The sequence below is a fragment of the Catharus ustulatus genome, chromosome 2 (assembly GCF_009819885.2).
Source record: "Catharus ustulatus isolate bCatUst1 chromosome 2, bCatUst1.pri.v2, whole genome shotgun sequence".
Classification (NCBI taxonomy): domain Eukaryota; kingdom Metazoa; phylum Chordata; class Aves; order Passeriformes; family Turdidae; genus Catharus; species Catharus ustulatus.
In genome coordinates, this window is record NC_046222.1 from 75,821,057 (window position 1) to 75,836,413 (window position 15,357).

The following is a 15,357-nucleotide window of genomic DNA, read 5'->3' on the forward strand; positions in this document are numbered from 1 at the left end:
AAGTCAAGTAAAGTCTTTATTAATGCCTAATTAAAATACTTTAAAAATACTAAATTCAATTCTGGCAGTCAAAATTCTTATAGAAATGACTGTCAAAGATTTCTTGCTGGCTTTATTTCCGTGTTGTTTAAGTTTAATATTGGAGGTTCTTCAGTAAAAACAGATAAACCCAAGAACAAAACCCAGAAGACTCAGGACAAGAAGCAACATTAGAGATTTTTTTTTTCCTACATGACTAAAAAGAAATATAAACAAATAAGAGTCCAAGATCATTGGCTAGCTTGCTTGCTTAGAGATGGGGCACAGAACTAGATTGTAATATATAAAGAATTAAATTATTTGATGGCCAAATTATAGACTAACCTGAAAGTAAATGCTTCAATATTGTAAATTATGAACTGAGTTTTAGGTTGAGACAAACTAGAAATCCACTTAGATGTTCTAATTAGACACTGTGAATTCTGGATCAAAAACTAACAACAATGTTAGAAGTAAATTGGAGGTGAGACTAGCTAACTGTATCAATTGTTAGTGTTTTAACAATTAATTTAACATGATTTACACAGAAGACTCAAAAGAAAATAAAAAGGCTTTTTCAGTTCCAGGGTTGAAAAATTAAAAAAAAACCCCTGAAAACAGGGGCAACCAACCATGTGAGAATAAATCCTGCACCATTTTATTATGTTGAAAAATGCTGGAATGATTTATATTCACCGGTATCATCAAATAAAGATGAAATTTCAGTGAGTCAAAAAAACAGAAGTTTAGCAGATATTAAAGATTCAAACTTTTTTGGTTTTAAAAATATTTTTTTCTTCTTCCAGACTGTCTGAAAAATCTCAGTTTCACATTGACTCATGAATGGCAAAAGCAATTTGAAGCTGATTTTCAAGTAATGTTTCGGTACCACTTCCCCTACATAGCGAGACTTACTACCTGTTCAAAGAATGTGAAGAGGGAAAAAGAGTTGAGGTTTCCATAGTAACCTTCAGTAGTTCAAAATAAAATTGCATAAAATGAAATCATTATCACTCAGCAACTAAAGAAGACAGTTCAGCTGATGAAGATACCAAGTTGTAAATGACTACCGGTGAGTAGCAATTTTTTTCCTTCCTTTAGTGTCACTATGCCTTTTATGGCAAAAAAAAAAAAAAAGAAAAAAAAAGGAAAAAAAAAAAAGAGAGAAAAATATAACAAATCAAAAGACAAAAATCTATGCTTCTGTTGTGTTTAACAATTCTGAAAACTGTTTTTTAATTCAGAAACAATGTGACTTAGACTACATGGTATCCATGGAAACCCAGGAGTTCCTAAAGATTACTCTGTTCATTTATTGGGAATATGAGCAGATTGTTTGTCTCCCGGTAGACTGCAAAATGTCCTGTTACTATATGGCTTGAAAACAAACTCAAAATGGCTTATAGAGCTTTCATTTCTCTCTCACTGCAGTAAAGAAAGATAGATCTATAGTCACACCAGATAATAGTAATATAAAATAAATTGAAAAATCTTTTAAGTAATTAATTCCTGAAACTCTCCAAAAAGAAGCTGGTATTGAGCAAAAATACCTTCTGAGAATCAATAGAAGAAAGCAAATCCTTGAAAAAAACCAGTCTTTTTGAGGCTTTTTCTTTTCCCCTCTCACCAAATGACTGAAACTAGACAGCCACTTCAATGCTTTTGATCCCTAAGGGTGTTTATCAGTTACTCACTGAGTGACAAATGTATCAGAACTTTCATTTATTAAGTTATTTATTTATAGATAAAATCTGATATAAGGAAACATTTTAAATATGTGGTGAGGAAGAATTTTGTTTATCTTACATTACAGGCACCTATTATTAAAATATCTTTATGGAATTTACTGTGCCATCAAAAAGATAGAGCTCTTCAGTCACTAGAAACCCAGGAAAATATATACCTAGTGCCCAATTGCTAATCCCCTTTGGGCTACTCAGTAAATAATTTGAAACAAAACAACAATACTAAGAAGACAAAAAATCACAGGCAATAGATGAGTTTGGTATCGTTAGGCTGATTCTGCTGTAGCCTCTACCGGGATAGGAGCCAATGTGCAACCTGTTTCTGATGAAAATATGGAGAGTGCCCTCTCCCTATTCCATCGTCCGGATGAAGAGATATACACAAGTACGACAGAAGCATGTGCATATTTATAACTTACAATACAGTATGGTTAGGATTTCTAAGAACCCTGACAGTAAAATGAATAAGAGATTTTCAGTGAATTTTGCTTCTGGTGTGATATTTGAAGTAAATTTTGGTCATTATAGCTGAAGAAGAAATTTATTTTTTAGATATCCTTGCTTAGATAGAAATGGGCTTTGACTGATGTTTGGAAAGTATTACTAAGCTGTGTGTTAGGATGTGTCTTCAGACAGATGTGGTCTCTACCTTTGCTAACCGAATTGTCACCAAAGTGGAAGTCAGGACATTATATAAATCTGATGCTATGTCAAAGCTAAGGGAATGGTGCTCCAAACTTCTCCAAGATCTTGTGCTGCATAGCATGGCACTGCATTGCAGTAGCAGTGTGCCCATCATGAGCTCAGTGCCTCATTCATGCAATAACTTGACGTGACTGGAGGCAAATTGAAGTGGAAAGCATGAAAATAATATTTTTTAAGTTTTGCCTAAAATTCTCATAGAATCACTTTGGTAACAGTGCATGGTTTTAGAACGGAAAGACAAAAAAAAGATGTCTTTAAATGATATACACATATTTTCAGACTGTTGTCTTCCTATACACTTTAGTTTTCTAAGTGGATTAGTTTATATACAGGAAGCATATCTATTCATTCATGAGTCACTTTATTTTGTACATGAATTCAACAGAAGAGCAAAACAAAGATAAAGGACCAGAAATTGTGAAAAGAACTAAGATTTTCTTTCTCTCAGTCCTGGATCCTTGATGATTTAAAACCATCTGTATTTTGATTTCCAATGATTCTCCCATTGTAATACTCTAAGGACTAGTCAAACCTCCACTTTTGTTGAAATGTGCTACTTAAAACAATTTTTTACTTCATAACATTCTCAAATATTTAATTTTTTTCCCACAATATATCATGATGAATTTCAGAAAAAAGAACAAGACATCCTCTCAAAAAGATTTGAAAGAAACATAATTTATTTAAATTAAAAATTACATCTGAAAAGAAATTCAAGTGCCACTTTGTAACAGTATCTAATAAATTTTCTAATGAAAGCATAAGTGCAGTTGAAGAAATTGAAGACAACTAATCATTTAACTTAGTCAATATTTTGTATAAGAACTTTTACAGAAATGATATTAAAGGTTATTTAGAATGTTCATCTCAGGCAAATTCACCAGTAGAACTAAATTTATAAAAAACAGTATAAAATGAGAACTGAAATTATTTATTGCTTCAGAAGATCATTCAAGACTGGAAAGCCTATTTCATAAATAATTTTTATGAAGGTTTTATAACAAAGGAAAAGATGAAGAAAAAATATAAACCGTCCATACAGTTCATTAACATTTATTCCTGCTACTAAATCTTCAATGTTTCCTCTTACATGAGCTGCTCTTCTCAAATACAACTCGACAAAATTTATCTCAGACATGATATTATCCAGTCCTTGCACCTTGTCACCGATTCTCCTGTATTCCTGTGCATTTTTTTATCTTATAACTTCCCTCTCCGCTCTCAAAATTAGCAGTCAGCATGATTTTTTTTCCTGTGGTTACTGCTCCCTTTTTTCTCACAAATATGTCAGTTCCTTTTGCCTTTCTGAGAAAGACATGCATTTCATTGTTTCCTTTAACTCTTCAAGGTCTGTCTTTTCATTAGTAAAATTGTAAATAGTAAAATTAGTTAAACTGTCTTGATACAACTCCGATGAAAAATTAAATCACATTTCTTGCAAGAGCATAGCAAGAACATAGTTAACTGAAGTGTTTTATTTATGGTTAATTTATCTCAGCATTTACTTACATGGAGGTTTCTAGTGCAGCTAATAACTACAGGAGTGGAAACGTAACCTGGAATAATTTCTACAAATCATGTCTTATTCGCACTGAAAACAAGATTAATCTCACCCTTCTTTACATGTGCATATGTGAGATAATGAAGTTTGGTTTCCTTTAAGTAAAAAGAGAGAGTGAGGCTTACAAAGGCATAATTCAATTAATTTATTTTAGATTTCCTTTAGATGGCTACATGTGCTTAGAATAAGTGAATAATAATATTTCAGATATAAATATCTATTACTTGATTGCCTTACCAGCCCTTAAACACCTAGTGTTCTTTGAGATGTCTTGAGCTATTCTTCATGGATGTAACAAGAGTCTTCTTGAAAGATCTGGCTCTCTATGTGTCCCCTCTATTGTCCTATGAAGATGTTTATTATGCCTTAGGAACTCTTAGATGATTCCAAACGATTTGAACTTCAATATATACACGTCTTAAAATCAGTGTGTGAGGCAGGGGCCAAATTTACTTATGCAAAAATAAGTATTGAATCTTAGAGCTACTAAAGCTTATAGTAACCTGCCTGGCTTCCAGCTGTTGCTCCAGAAAAATATAGGTTGTCCGTAAGTCCTTTGTATTAACTTCCAGCAGCTATTTTTATGTCTTCTTAAATAAAACTAGGTACCTCTCTATAACAGACTGAAGAGCTCTTTAGATGTGGAAGCTGCTGTTTTATCTAACAGAGAACCAGGATTTAATTCTGTTGCCTAAATGGAACTGATTAACAGTGTCTGAAATGTCCCAGGTTATCCTAGCCTATCTCCAGTGGTTACCTTGGAATAGCACATATCTCCTTTCTGCCCAATGTAGTACTCAACAGCCTCATGCTTGCTTCTGCCATGTCAGTAAAACACAATCATGCAATTATCTAAAATTTCACCCCAGATCAGTGTGTTCAGTGTTGTCAAAGGAATTATTCAAATCAAATGAGGCTTTCAGTTACCCAGAGGTGGGCATCCATTTCCATGCATTCCCTAGGATATCCAGGAATAATACTGAATGGAGACCTGCACTATTTTGACCTGGCTAATGGAAACCAGACCTTTCAGCAAGAAAAATAATTCCAGGTATGTGAAGTTTTGGCGAACAAGAAGGTAACTGAAGGTGCTTTGTAGAAAGATGGCCATAGGCTCCCTTGAGGGTGTTACCTAATTCTCCACTGAGTAATAGTCGGATAAATTCCTCTTTCACAAGATTCCATCTTCATTTAGAAGTTTTAATCTGGAGCTGCTTTCTTATTTGATCAGATAATGTGCTGATTAGACCATAATAATGAAGTAAATTTTAAGATAAAATTATAGCTGTGAATTCAAATATTAGATTGCCATACTGTGTCAATAAACTAAATTGTAAAAAGAATATTAGAACTGTAGTCTTTAGACCTCTAGTAGGGAAGATACTCTGATTTCAAATAAGTCTGATAAGTCTGATTTTAAATATGGCAAAACTTAGAACACACACTGGAAGAATAGTATAAAGATACTTTTTCCCTTAAAAATGTATTTTAAAAAATAAAGTTTTAACACTTTTCTAACAAATTTAAAATTATCCACAGTTAACCATTGAAGACAGTATGCCAGGTTATTAGTGTTTGAATGATAATACAGTGATAACTGAGTGGTCATTGAAGAGGATGCACTAATTATAATTTAACCAATTTAGTGTGATTTTGAGGGTACACAGTAGCTTTACTAGTACTTCAGGCTAAACACATATTTTGAAAGTAAATTTTCCCTTTTCCTCTTTAACACTCCCATGTAACACTTGCTTCATCATTCTTTTTTGACATTGAAACACAGAGAATAATTTAAAGCATATCAATAGCATCTAAGAGAATGTGCTGCTCCTGAAATTAATTTTAAAAGCATTGCCTTATTCTCTGCTTTCATTATATTAATGATTCAGCAGCTACCTCCATTATCACTCTCTAAGTTCCAGTTATAACAGAGCAGCATGCTTTTTATTATATTATGTGCATACAGGCCCTTTTTGGTTCTTAACTCTGTAAAAGAACTGTGAATGATTGCAGATGTGAAAAAAAAAGAAAAGAAAAGAAAGAATACTTGCTTTTTAGAATATTTTCAGGATCAAATGCTGTGTATCATTACCAAGTACAAAACAGAAAATCATTATTGTACTGTATTTACAGCATAGTGTGTATATGTATATATTCTGTGTATTCAGATGTTGACACGAGTGCAGCTTGGTGAATCTGTTTTGATTTCACTGCTCACCTATCTGACAAGCATTCACATCAGACAAAAATTCAAGCTGCATGAAACTTCTTTGCTCCTTCCGTGAGTTTTGAATCTAGATATAGTACAAGTAAACAAGCACACACATAGAGCAGGAAATTATAAAGTTTATTATTTCCTTATGCAATAAGGTACGCTCTATGTAGTAAAGTATGAGCAAAATGGAAGGCTTGGGTTATTTTGCAACTGCATTCTTAAAATGCAATAAAAAATATTACATGGTGTCTTATTTTTAAACCCATGTAGACTCACATGCCATGCATGTTTGGATGTTGGTTGCATGGTGTCTGAAAGTTGAAGGGAGATGAATTCAGATCGATGGGGAAGAGTTAAAGAGTTAGAAACTTTTGGTTCAACCTGAAAAGTTAGTCTTGCCTCAATTGCAGCACAGGATGGCAGATCCCAGGGGACACAGTCCCAGCATGGCCAGCAGCCATGGGGATTGGGATAGGCTGACAGGCCAATATAAGAGTTCGTGGGCATTTCAGTGTGTTCTGTAGTACCAGCAGAACCTCAGTACTGGACTTCATCTGAATTGTCTGCTCTGAACACTTTTCATCTAACAGTGCTTGTTCCTTTCAAAGTAATCCTGAAGACTCATGCTATCTCATTTAATATGTGCATTAATGTGTGTTGGATGTGCAAGTTCTTGACCAGCTCTTGCCAGTCTTTGTCCAAAGCAAGACTAACAATAATACATTCTTCACCATTAACCCCAGTCTAGTTGACCTTATCACACAAACACTACTGGTGACAGCTAAGCACCTTCTTTAGCAGTTCCCTGTGCCCCTTTTTCCTCTCTAGTCATAGGACTCTGTCTGACCTTGTCTTTAAGGTGCAGACCTTTTACAGCAGCAATAGAAGTGAAGGAAATGGTTGTACAGCAGAAACATTCATTATATAAACAACATTAAAGCCATTCTCCACTCCCTCTTCAAATTATGTTAGGATGGTAAACTAAGATGTGTACTTAGTTTCAGTTGTGCTCAAGATAAGTTAATTTGAATAAGGCACCAGTCATGAGTAGTTAGGCTCAACTCCTCTTTTTGTTTTCCTGAATACTTAAGTGAACACCTGTAGTATTACTCTTTTACTGCAGACATCAACATTTATAGAAATTGAAATGAAACAGTAGCTGCTGTTTATACACACTTTATTTAAACACTTTTAAACGGTTTATACAAGGTTTATTTAAATACTCTTAAAGTGTTTTGCATTTTTATTACTTTTCTACATAACCTTTTCATTAGTAGATAACCATGTTTTATATAGCATCAACAATTAATACTAAATCATTGAAAATTTCAGTAGTAATTAAAATCAACACTATTAGTTTATTCAGAGAAAATAAAATAAATACTTTGGATTGCAAAAAAACCCATACAAATCAGCAAAGAATCAACAAAAAAAAAGAAGATTTCAAAAGCTTTAAATTATTTGTCTCAGAATACAAATCCCTAACCCAGAATTGCTATCTTTCTTATTGGAGAAAACTGCTTCTTGGTTTCCTTTTTTGCCTCTCAGAAACACAATACTTTTGTTGTTGTTTTTCTATTTTGTTTTTTATGTCTCTTTGTTGAGTAAATCAGTTTTATGACATTGTAGTCACAATAAAAATATGTGTCAGTATTCATGTTCTTCCTGGAAAGGATGATTTACTCATTATTCAAGATAAATAAAGACATTTGTGTAAAATTAATGCAATTTTCCCTGGAAAAACTGCACTTCAGAATTTAATTTTCTATTATATTTTCCCATTATGAAAATACATCTTAGGCTTTGAATATTTCCACTGACATTCCTGTGGCTCCAGTATTTCCCTTCTACAAACCAGGTAACCGTGGCTTAAATTTAACATAGCTTTTACAATTGTGCACTTATATTTTATCTTTGATGTCACATTAATGGGTAACAATGCAGTTCCTTGTACTGAAGGGGTTGGTGTAAATTATCCATACCAAGCACCTGTAGGGTAGAGTTTTTCTACTAAAAGGTTAAAGCAAGACAAAACCCTCAAAAATTTTCATTTTCCATTGTCCAATTGAGACAGCAATAATAGCTGCAGAGTAAAGCTTCCTTATTGGGAAATATTAAGCTATGTCATAGCATATCATGATCCACATTTTCAAAATGAATAAGTTGCCCAGAGCATGCAGAAAGACATTGTCTGAGCTCAACTTTAGAAATAAAGTCTTTCAACAATTCTACGAAAAACAAGTCATGAAAATTGATTATTCTAAAAACAGAGCTATTTTGCTTCTCTAGTTTAGACAATTTTAGCTTTTAAAACTTCCCCATTTCAACAAAAGGACCAAAATAGTATTTGGGAAAAGTTTGTTTCAATATACATAGATGGAAACTGGCATCTCCCTTCCCACTATAATTAGTGTACACTGTGTTCCGCGTTTTCATTATTTCTTTGGTCAACAGTTGGTTTTGTTTTTCCTTTTTAGTGGAAGCTTTATGCATATGTGTCAATGCTTATATACTCGCATAGCATGCCTAGGTGTTCAGGTGTGTATGCTTCAGCTGAGCATATGTGTGTGTGATTGGATCTGGGCTGAACCCAATGTCACCAATTTTAGAATCTTCCATTAGCCTTTGATACACTTTGGCTACAATTTTTTCATAAAGTACAAACAAAATTTAACATCTATTTGAACCCATCTTGCTGAGAGCCAGTCCCACCACTGCTGACAGTAATTGTTTGCATGTGACCTTGCTTTTTGATTATGCTGAAATCATATTAAGGAGCAATCTTCAGGCAACCGTTCTGGTCTGTTCACTTGAATGCAGTTTATTTAGAACTTTCCTGCATGCTTTGTCCATCATTTAATCTCTGTTTCTAAGGGAATTAATCTTGAGTTTCTTAGCTTCTAAATGATTAAAGTAAACACAAGCAAGAAAGAAAATAGAGAAGAAAGAACCATAGGAATCTTTCTTCCCTTTTATTCTTTAGGGAAAGGTACATTCAGTGTAATGAATAAAACTATCTTTCATGTGGAAATACTGCTTTACCAGCAATGCAGAGTACTTTATTTATGAAGATGAGTAAGCTAATGCTCATTAAGATGAAATATAATGAAGTGTGGGGGTTTTTTGAAGTCCTAGAATTTTATAAAGACATCTGGGATTTGAAATATGATGAAAAATAAAGTACAATACCAAATGAGAAGTTTTCCTAACCAGAACAAAAAAAACCAAGGGAATGCTTTAAATTAGTTTATAGGTTGAGATACTAGAAGAGTACCCCCACTTCCGAAATGCAAAAGTGATATTGATAAGCACAGTAATTTCACAATTATAAGCCGCACCTGATTATAAGCCCCACTTTAATTTGCAGCGAGGATCCGTGTGCAACTTTCACAAAGTTGCCAATTAGTAACAGAATCGTGGGATCGTGGGATTTACTGGCTCGGCTCAGGGCTGGGCGGGCTCGACTCAGCGCTGCCTCACCGCTGGGGCCATGGAGGCACAGCTCGGGGCTGCCCCAGCACTACTGGGGCTGGGCGGGCTCTGGCTCGGCTCAGGGCTGCTGTGGGTGCACACTTCTGGGTTGGCAAATTTCTGAACTTCGTTCATATATTGGCCACTCCAGAGTATGAGCCACACTTCCGGGTTCGGAACAAAATTTTAATCAAAATGGTGGGCCTTATAATCATGAAATTACTGTAATATAATTAAGGCTAAGATAAATTCTGTAGAAAACTGGTCTGAACAAAGTAGCAGGAAATTTAAAACATAAGAAAAAAAAACAGGGAAAAAACCAGACTGGTGACATGGAGCTACACTAGCCTTGCCTCCACTGGTCTACTGAACTCAGCAAACCCCCAAAACACCTGATGCACATTTACAGTCTATTTTATGAATTTTTATGTCTTTTTGTCATGAAATGCATGATTATTGAGAAAACTTATTGTCAGACTTGAAATGGAAATATGCAAATGTGCCTCTGGGACTTTTGAACACTGTTTTACAGAGAGACACTTCCCATAAAGAGGTCTCATATAGCAGAATTTCCTATTTATGTTACAACAGAATGTTTTGTTTGTTTGTCATAAAGCTCCAATTACTCTTCCTCACATTTTGCATTTATTTTTACTTCAAGTTCATTATCCTGCTCTTCAAGGTGAATTCACACCTTCTAGCCAGTCATCTGATTTTCATCAGTACATTAGATTTTCTTCAAATTTCTGTAAGTGTGTTAATTTGGCACAGCCGAGCTTTTGGTAATGGAGGGGGGCCACAGAGGTGGCTCCGGTGAGAAACTACTGGAAGCAGCTGGAGACAGTCCTTGGTGGCTCTGAGGATGGACATGCTGCTGGCCAATGCTGGGCCAATGAAAGAGTTTGGCAGCATCTCTGTGATAACATATTTAAGAAGAAAATCAAAACAAAGTGGGGCATGCACAAATTTTTCCTAGTTAGAGAGGAAGAGGAGGTGAAAACATGTGAAGGAAACAACATGAGAAACCAAGGTCAGTGCAGAGGGAAGGGCAGGAGATGCTCCAGGCACTGGAGCTGATATTCCTCTGCAGGCTGTGGTGAGACCATGGTGAGGCTGCTGTGCCCCTGCAGGCAATGGGGATCCACAGATATCCACCCACAGCCCATGGGGATCCATGGGGATGCAGAGATCCACCCACAGCCCATGGAGAAGTTGTCCGTGCTGAAGCAGGTGGATGCCTGGAGGAGGCTGTGATCCAGTGGGAGACCCATGGAGAGAGCGGGCTCTGCTTCCAGGCTGGAGCAACCTGTCCTTGGAAAACTGCACCCCATGGAAGAGTGACCCACACCACAGCAGTTTTGGGAGGACTGTATGTCTGTGGGAGGGAACTCACATTGCAGCAGTTTTGGGAGTACTCCTGCTCGTGAGATAGGAACCATGCTGGAGAAGTTCATGGACAACTGTTTCCCATGGGAGGGACCCCACGGTCTCACAGGGGAAGGACTCCTCTCCCAAAGCAGCAGAAGAAAATCCTCAGGTGATGAACTCACCAAACCACCATGCTCTCTTTCCCTGTGCTGTCGATGGAAAGGAGGTAGGGGTTGGGGAAAGAAAAGGTGTTTTAAGGGCTTATTTTGCTTCTCATTATCTTCCTCTGACTCAGTAATAATTTCGCTTTGAAACTTTAAGCTGGGCCTCTTTTGCCCTTGAAGTGTTTTTTTTTTCTCCTGGTCCTTATCTCAACTCATGAACCCTTCATTAATGGTTTTTTTTTTTCTCCACCCAGCTGTGGGAGGGGAGCATGAGAAAGTGGCTTTCATGGGTGCCTGGCTTTGGACCAACATCAAACCATGACAAGTAAATTTCCTTCACACATTCTTTCCCCCACTATTTATGAAATTATTAAACAGAATCAGTCTTGGAGCTTATCTTACTTCTAATATTAATGTCAACTCTAATATTCTGAACACCTCTAATAGCCTGAGTCTGAAGCATACTCTCCATCTCAAAAACTACTTGGTATCACATAATTCTTACTCCCATTCTCGACTTCTCCCAGATAGCTAATGTGATATCCTGTGTTTTACTACATAAAATGATTTCATAAATCCAGGTCAGCAACTTTTCTGTGTTCCCATTTTCTCTAAACTTTCTTATCAAGAAAGTCGTCAAACTTACCGTTATATACTTGCAGTAAATCCAAGTGCATTGCTAATGTTTCCTCTTTGTAGTATAGACATTATGGAAGACTTGGTCATACACTGGTTTTGAATTGCAGAACTGGACGTTGCAGCCTGGAGCGGAAGAAAATTGGTTTGACTGTAGAGTAAGACCTTGATCAATTAGGGAAGTGATTTAATTAATTATAATAGTACATGTTAAAGAAAATATGGAATAGGCAACACAATCTAACATATATGTTTTTATTAAAATACTAGATAAACTTTTGGTGAAATAAAAAATAAGTAGAATAACTTAATTATTAATATTATTTATATAAGTGCCTCTGTATAGAAACTGTAACGTAAAACTAAGCATTAGTAGAGCAAAATATAAGGAGATGGAGACATTAAGTATGAAATGTTCATTTTGCTAAATTAATTATACTTCATGATGAACAATCTTTCTCCCATCCAAGAAAATACTTCATACATCAAATGCAAGTCAGAAGCAATCCATTGTTCTATGAGTAACATAATGCATTAATGTATTCTGCTGGAAAACATCCCAGGGTACTCAGAAACTCAGAGTACTAAAATAAAGGATATTAATGATAAAACAAAACTGTGTGGCTGGTATAGAATCTATTTTTTATTTATTCTCTACAGACACACAATTGCATCCTTTACTAAGCTGTGTATCATGACAGCTCATTAAGAAGAGAAACCATGGAAAATAATTTTTGATGAAATATTTTTATTGTCTATGAAGGGATAACAGCTTTGACAAACAAGATAAAATAAAAAAACAAACATACAAAAAATGCAGTGAAGCAATTTGAATACTTCTAACAGTGGTTAATTGCCATAAAACCAGAATAAAATTACTTCGCCATATACAAACATGATATAAAAGGAATTCAGTCTTGAATGCAATGACATATTTGTGATTTACTACTAATTTTGAATTAAATCTAATTCCCTTTCCAATTTACTAAATATCATTGAAATACCAGTAATTTAACAAATGTTCTGAAAGTCTCACTCAACATGCTATAGTATGGATGTGGCTGATCAAATGTGTTTGACTTTGACAGCCCTAGCTATTCCGCTACAGGCTTAGGTTATACTCATTTAAATAAATGGAGTAATGTTATAAAAACTACAATATAACTTGAGGATACCTTCAGGTCTAGCACATTACCAGCACTCTCTAAGTGTCAGAAACAGGTTCAATTAACAGATGTCATAAACAGCATGGGTATTTTTATAGAAAATTGCTTTAAGAACCTGAGGATAAATATCCTTAAAGTTTGATGGTGGATGCTTGCCGTGACTTCTACTGTCTTAGAATGTGAGGGTTTTAATTCAATTGCCCGCACAGAGGCACCTCTATACATTTGAGTTTGCTCATGAGATCCATCTGTCCTCTCAGAAAAAAACCCAAACATGAATTGTCTATGTTCTTTTCATTCTTATGCCCACAAGAATATATCAAACACCCTACAGCACCTCAACTCAAACAGAATTTAGGTGTGGACAGAAGAAAGGTGTTCTGAGTTCTGCTTTTCTGCTAATCATCCTAGACTCCTCTTAGAGTCAACAGGAGAAATAAAGACTCTAGGGCAATTACAGTAATTTCACAAATACAAGCCGCACCGTTTTGACCAAAATTTTGCTCCCATACCGGAAGTGCGGCTAATACTCAGGAGCGACCAATATGTGAATAATTTTCTGACATTTTCAACCCCGGGAGTGCAAACCAAGTCAGTGCAAACTGCAAAGTCGAGCTCCTGCCAGTAAAACCCTGCATTTACGCAGTTGTTACAAATTGGTTACTCTGTTGCACGGCGGGTGGTGCAGGCAGCGCGGGGGGTGGGGAAGGCGGGGCAGCTCTCTCCTGCTGGCCCCGCGGCTTGGGGGAGGCAGGGGCTCTCTCCTGTTTAACCCTGCAGCTCGGGGGAAGCAGGGGCAGCTCTCTCCTGCTTAGCCCTGCAGCTCGGGGGAAGCAGGGGCTCTCTCCTGCTTGGCCCCGTGGCTCGGGGGGCTCCTGTCCCCGCCTACCACCGTCGCAGGAGCAGGTAGGCTCCATCCCCGCCTCCCATCGCTGCCACAGGTACCAGCGGGCTCTGTGCCCCCCCTGCCGCCGTGGGGCAGCGCCGGGCCAGGGTGACCGAGCCCAGCAGTGGCGGTGGCCGGCCCCGAGCGGCCCTGCCGAGCGGTAGCGCCAAGCTGGGCCACCCAGCCCTGTTGGCAGCCCCGAGCCCTCATGGCCTGAGCCGAGCCAGTAAACCCCGCCCTGCGGCGGTTCTGTTACTATTTGGCAACTTTGTTGCACGCGGGTCCTCGCTGCGAACGACAGAGCGGCTTATACTCAGGTGCGGCTTATTTATGGACAAAAAACAAAATGTTTGCCAACACCCAGAGATGCGGCTTATACTCAGTGTGGCTTGTATTCGTGAATTTACTGTAATAGAAATTTGTGTTCTGATCTAACACCATATGTATTTCTTTGGGTGATTATCAATCTACCTATTGCCTGTAAAATTAGCCGTGGACAATTGTGGACAAAAATGATCCTAACAATGAGTATTTGAATGTCTAAGGTTGAGAAAGAAGAGTCCTGCCTCCCCCAGGACTCTACATGAGCTCTGAAGGTAGAACTTACATGCTAGGTCTTTTAAGCCTTGCAACACTGAGGAGGCCTACATTAGTCTACCTTTAATAATAATGATTACAACACAATGATGAGAGAAGTCTGTGTGTCTTCACATCTGCACTAAAATATTTTCTTATTAGCTCCCTTGAAGTTCATACAGCTTATGTCAGCTGTTTTCTTTCTAGTACTTTAGAAAGACTTCTTTGTCTTAAAGGTCAATGCCATAGAAAACCATTTTGTATTGCTAGAGGGGAGCTGTAAACAATCTCAGAAGTTAATAGGACAAACAGCTAAAGAATATTTCTGAATTCAGTTAAAATTTTGCAGTGTATAACTTCTCAGTGAAACACAGCAAACTGCCATGACTAATTAATCAGATTTTCTCCAGGCTCTTCGAACTTGCATCAGAAATACGTATTTGATTGCTATATTGTATATGTCAATATTTTACCTACATATTGTTAGAGTGGATTTCTCCACATCCATAAAAAATGCTACATTGAAATATTGGTAGTTTGAATCTGCTTGTAGCTGTAATATATTTGATTAGTCTCCTTATCTTCTCGTCATAAAAAAATGGAAACATACATTTTGCTTTCATTTAGTCATTATGAAAGACTTTACCATCAAAATTTTGTGATCATTTACTACTGTCCTATTGCTTGTCAGGCCTTAGTGCTACTTCTGGTTTGTAGAACTGAGGAATCCAGAGCTCTGAAGATATTACTGCCACATCACTACTGACTGTAGGTGGAACTAAGAAAATAAGATGTGCAGTGAAGGGCAGAAACCACTAAGATTTCTAACAATTCTAAGACCTATAG

At 36.7% G+C, this 15,357-nt stretch overlaps 1 long non-coding RNA gene across 3 annotated transcripts in view; it reads left to right on the forward strand.

Moving 5' to 3' along the window:
- Positions 1 to 960: 960 nt before the first annotated feature.
- The window catches only part of LOC117009754, a 209,368-nt gene continuing 194,971 nt past the window's right edge, over positions 961 to 15,357 (forward strand). For all 3 annotated transcript variants that reach the window (XR_004420524.1, XR_004420521.1, XR_004420526.1), the window contains exon 1: positions 961 to 1,090. This is a non-coding gene — a long non-coding RNA (uncharacterized LOC117009754). The remainder of the gene's footprint in view (positions 1,091 to 15,357) is intronic.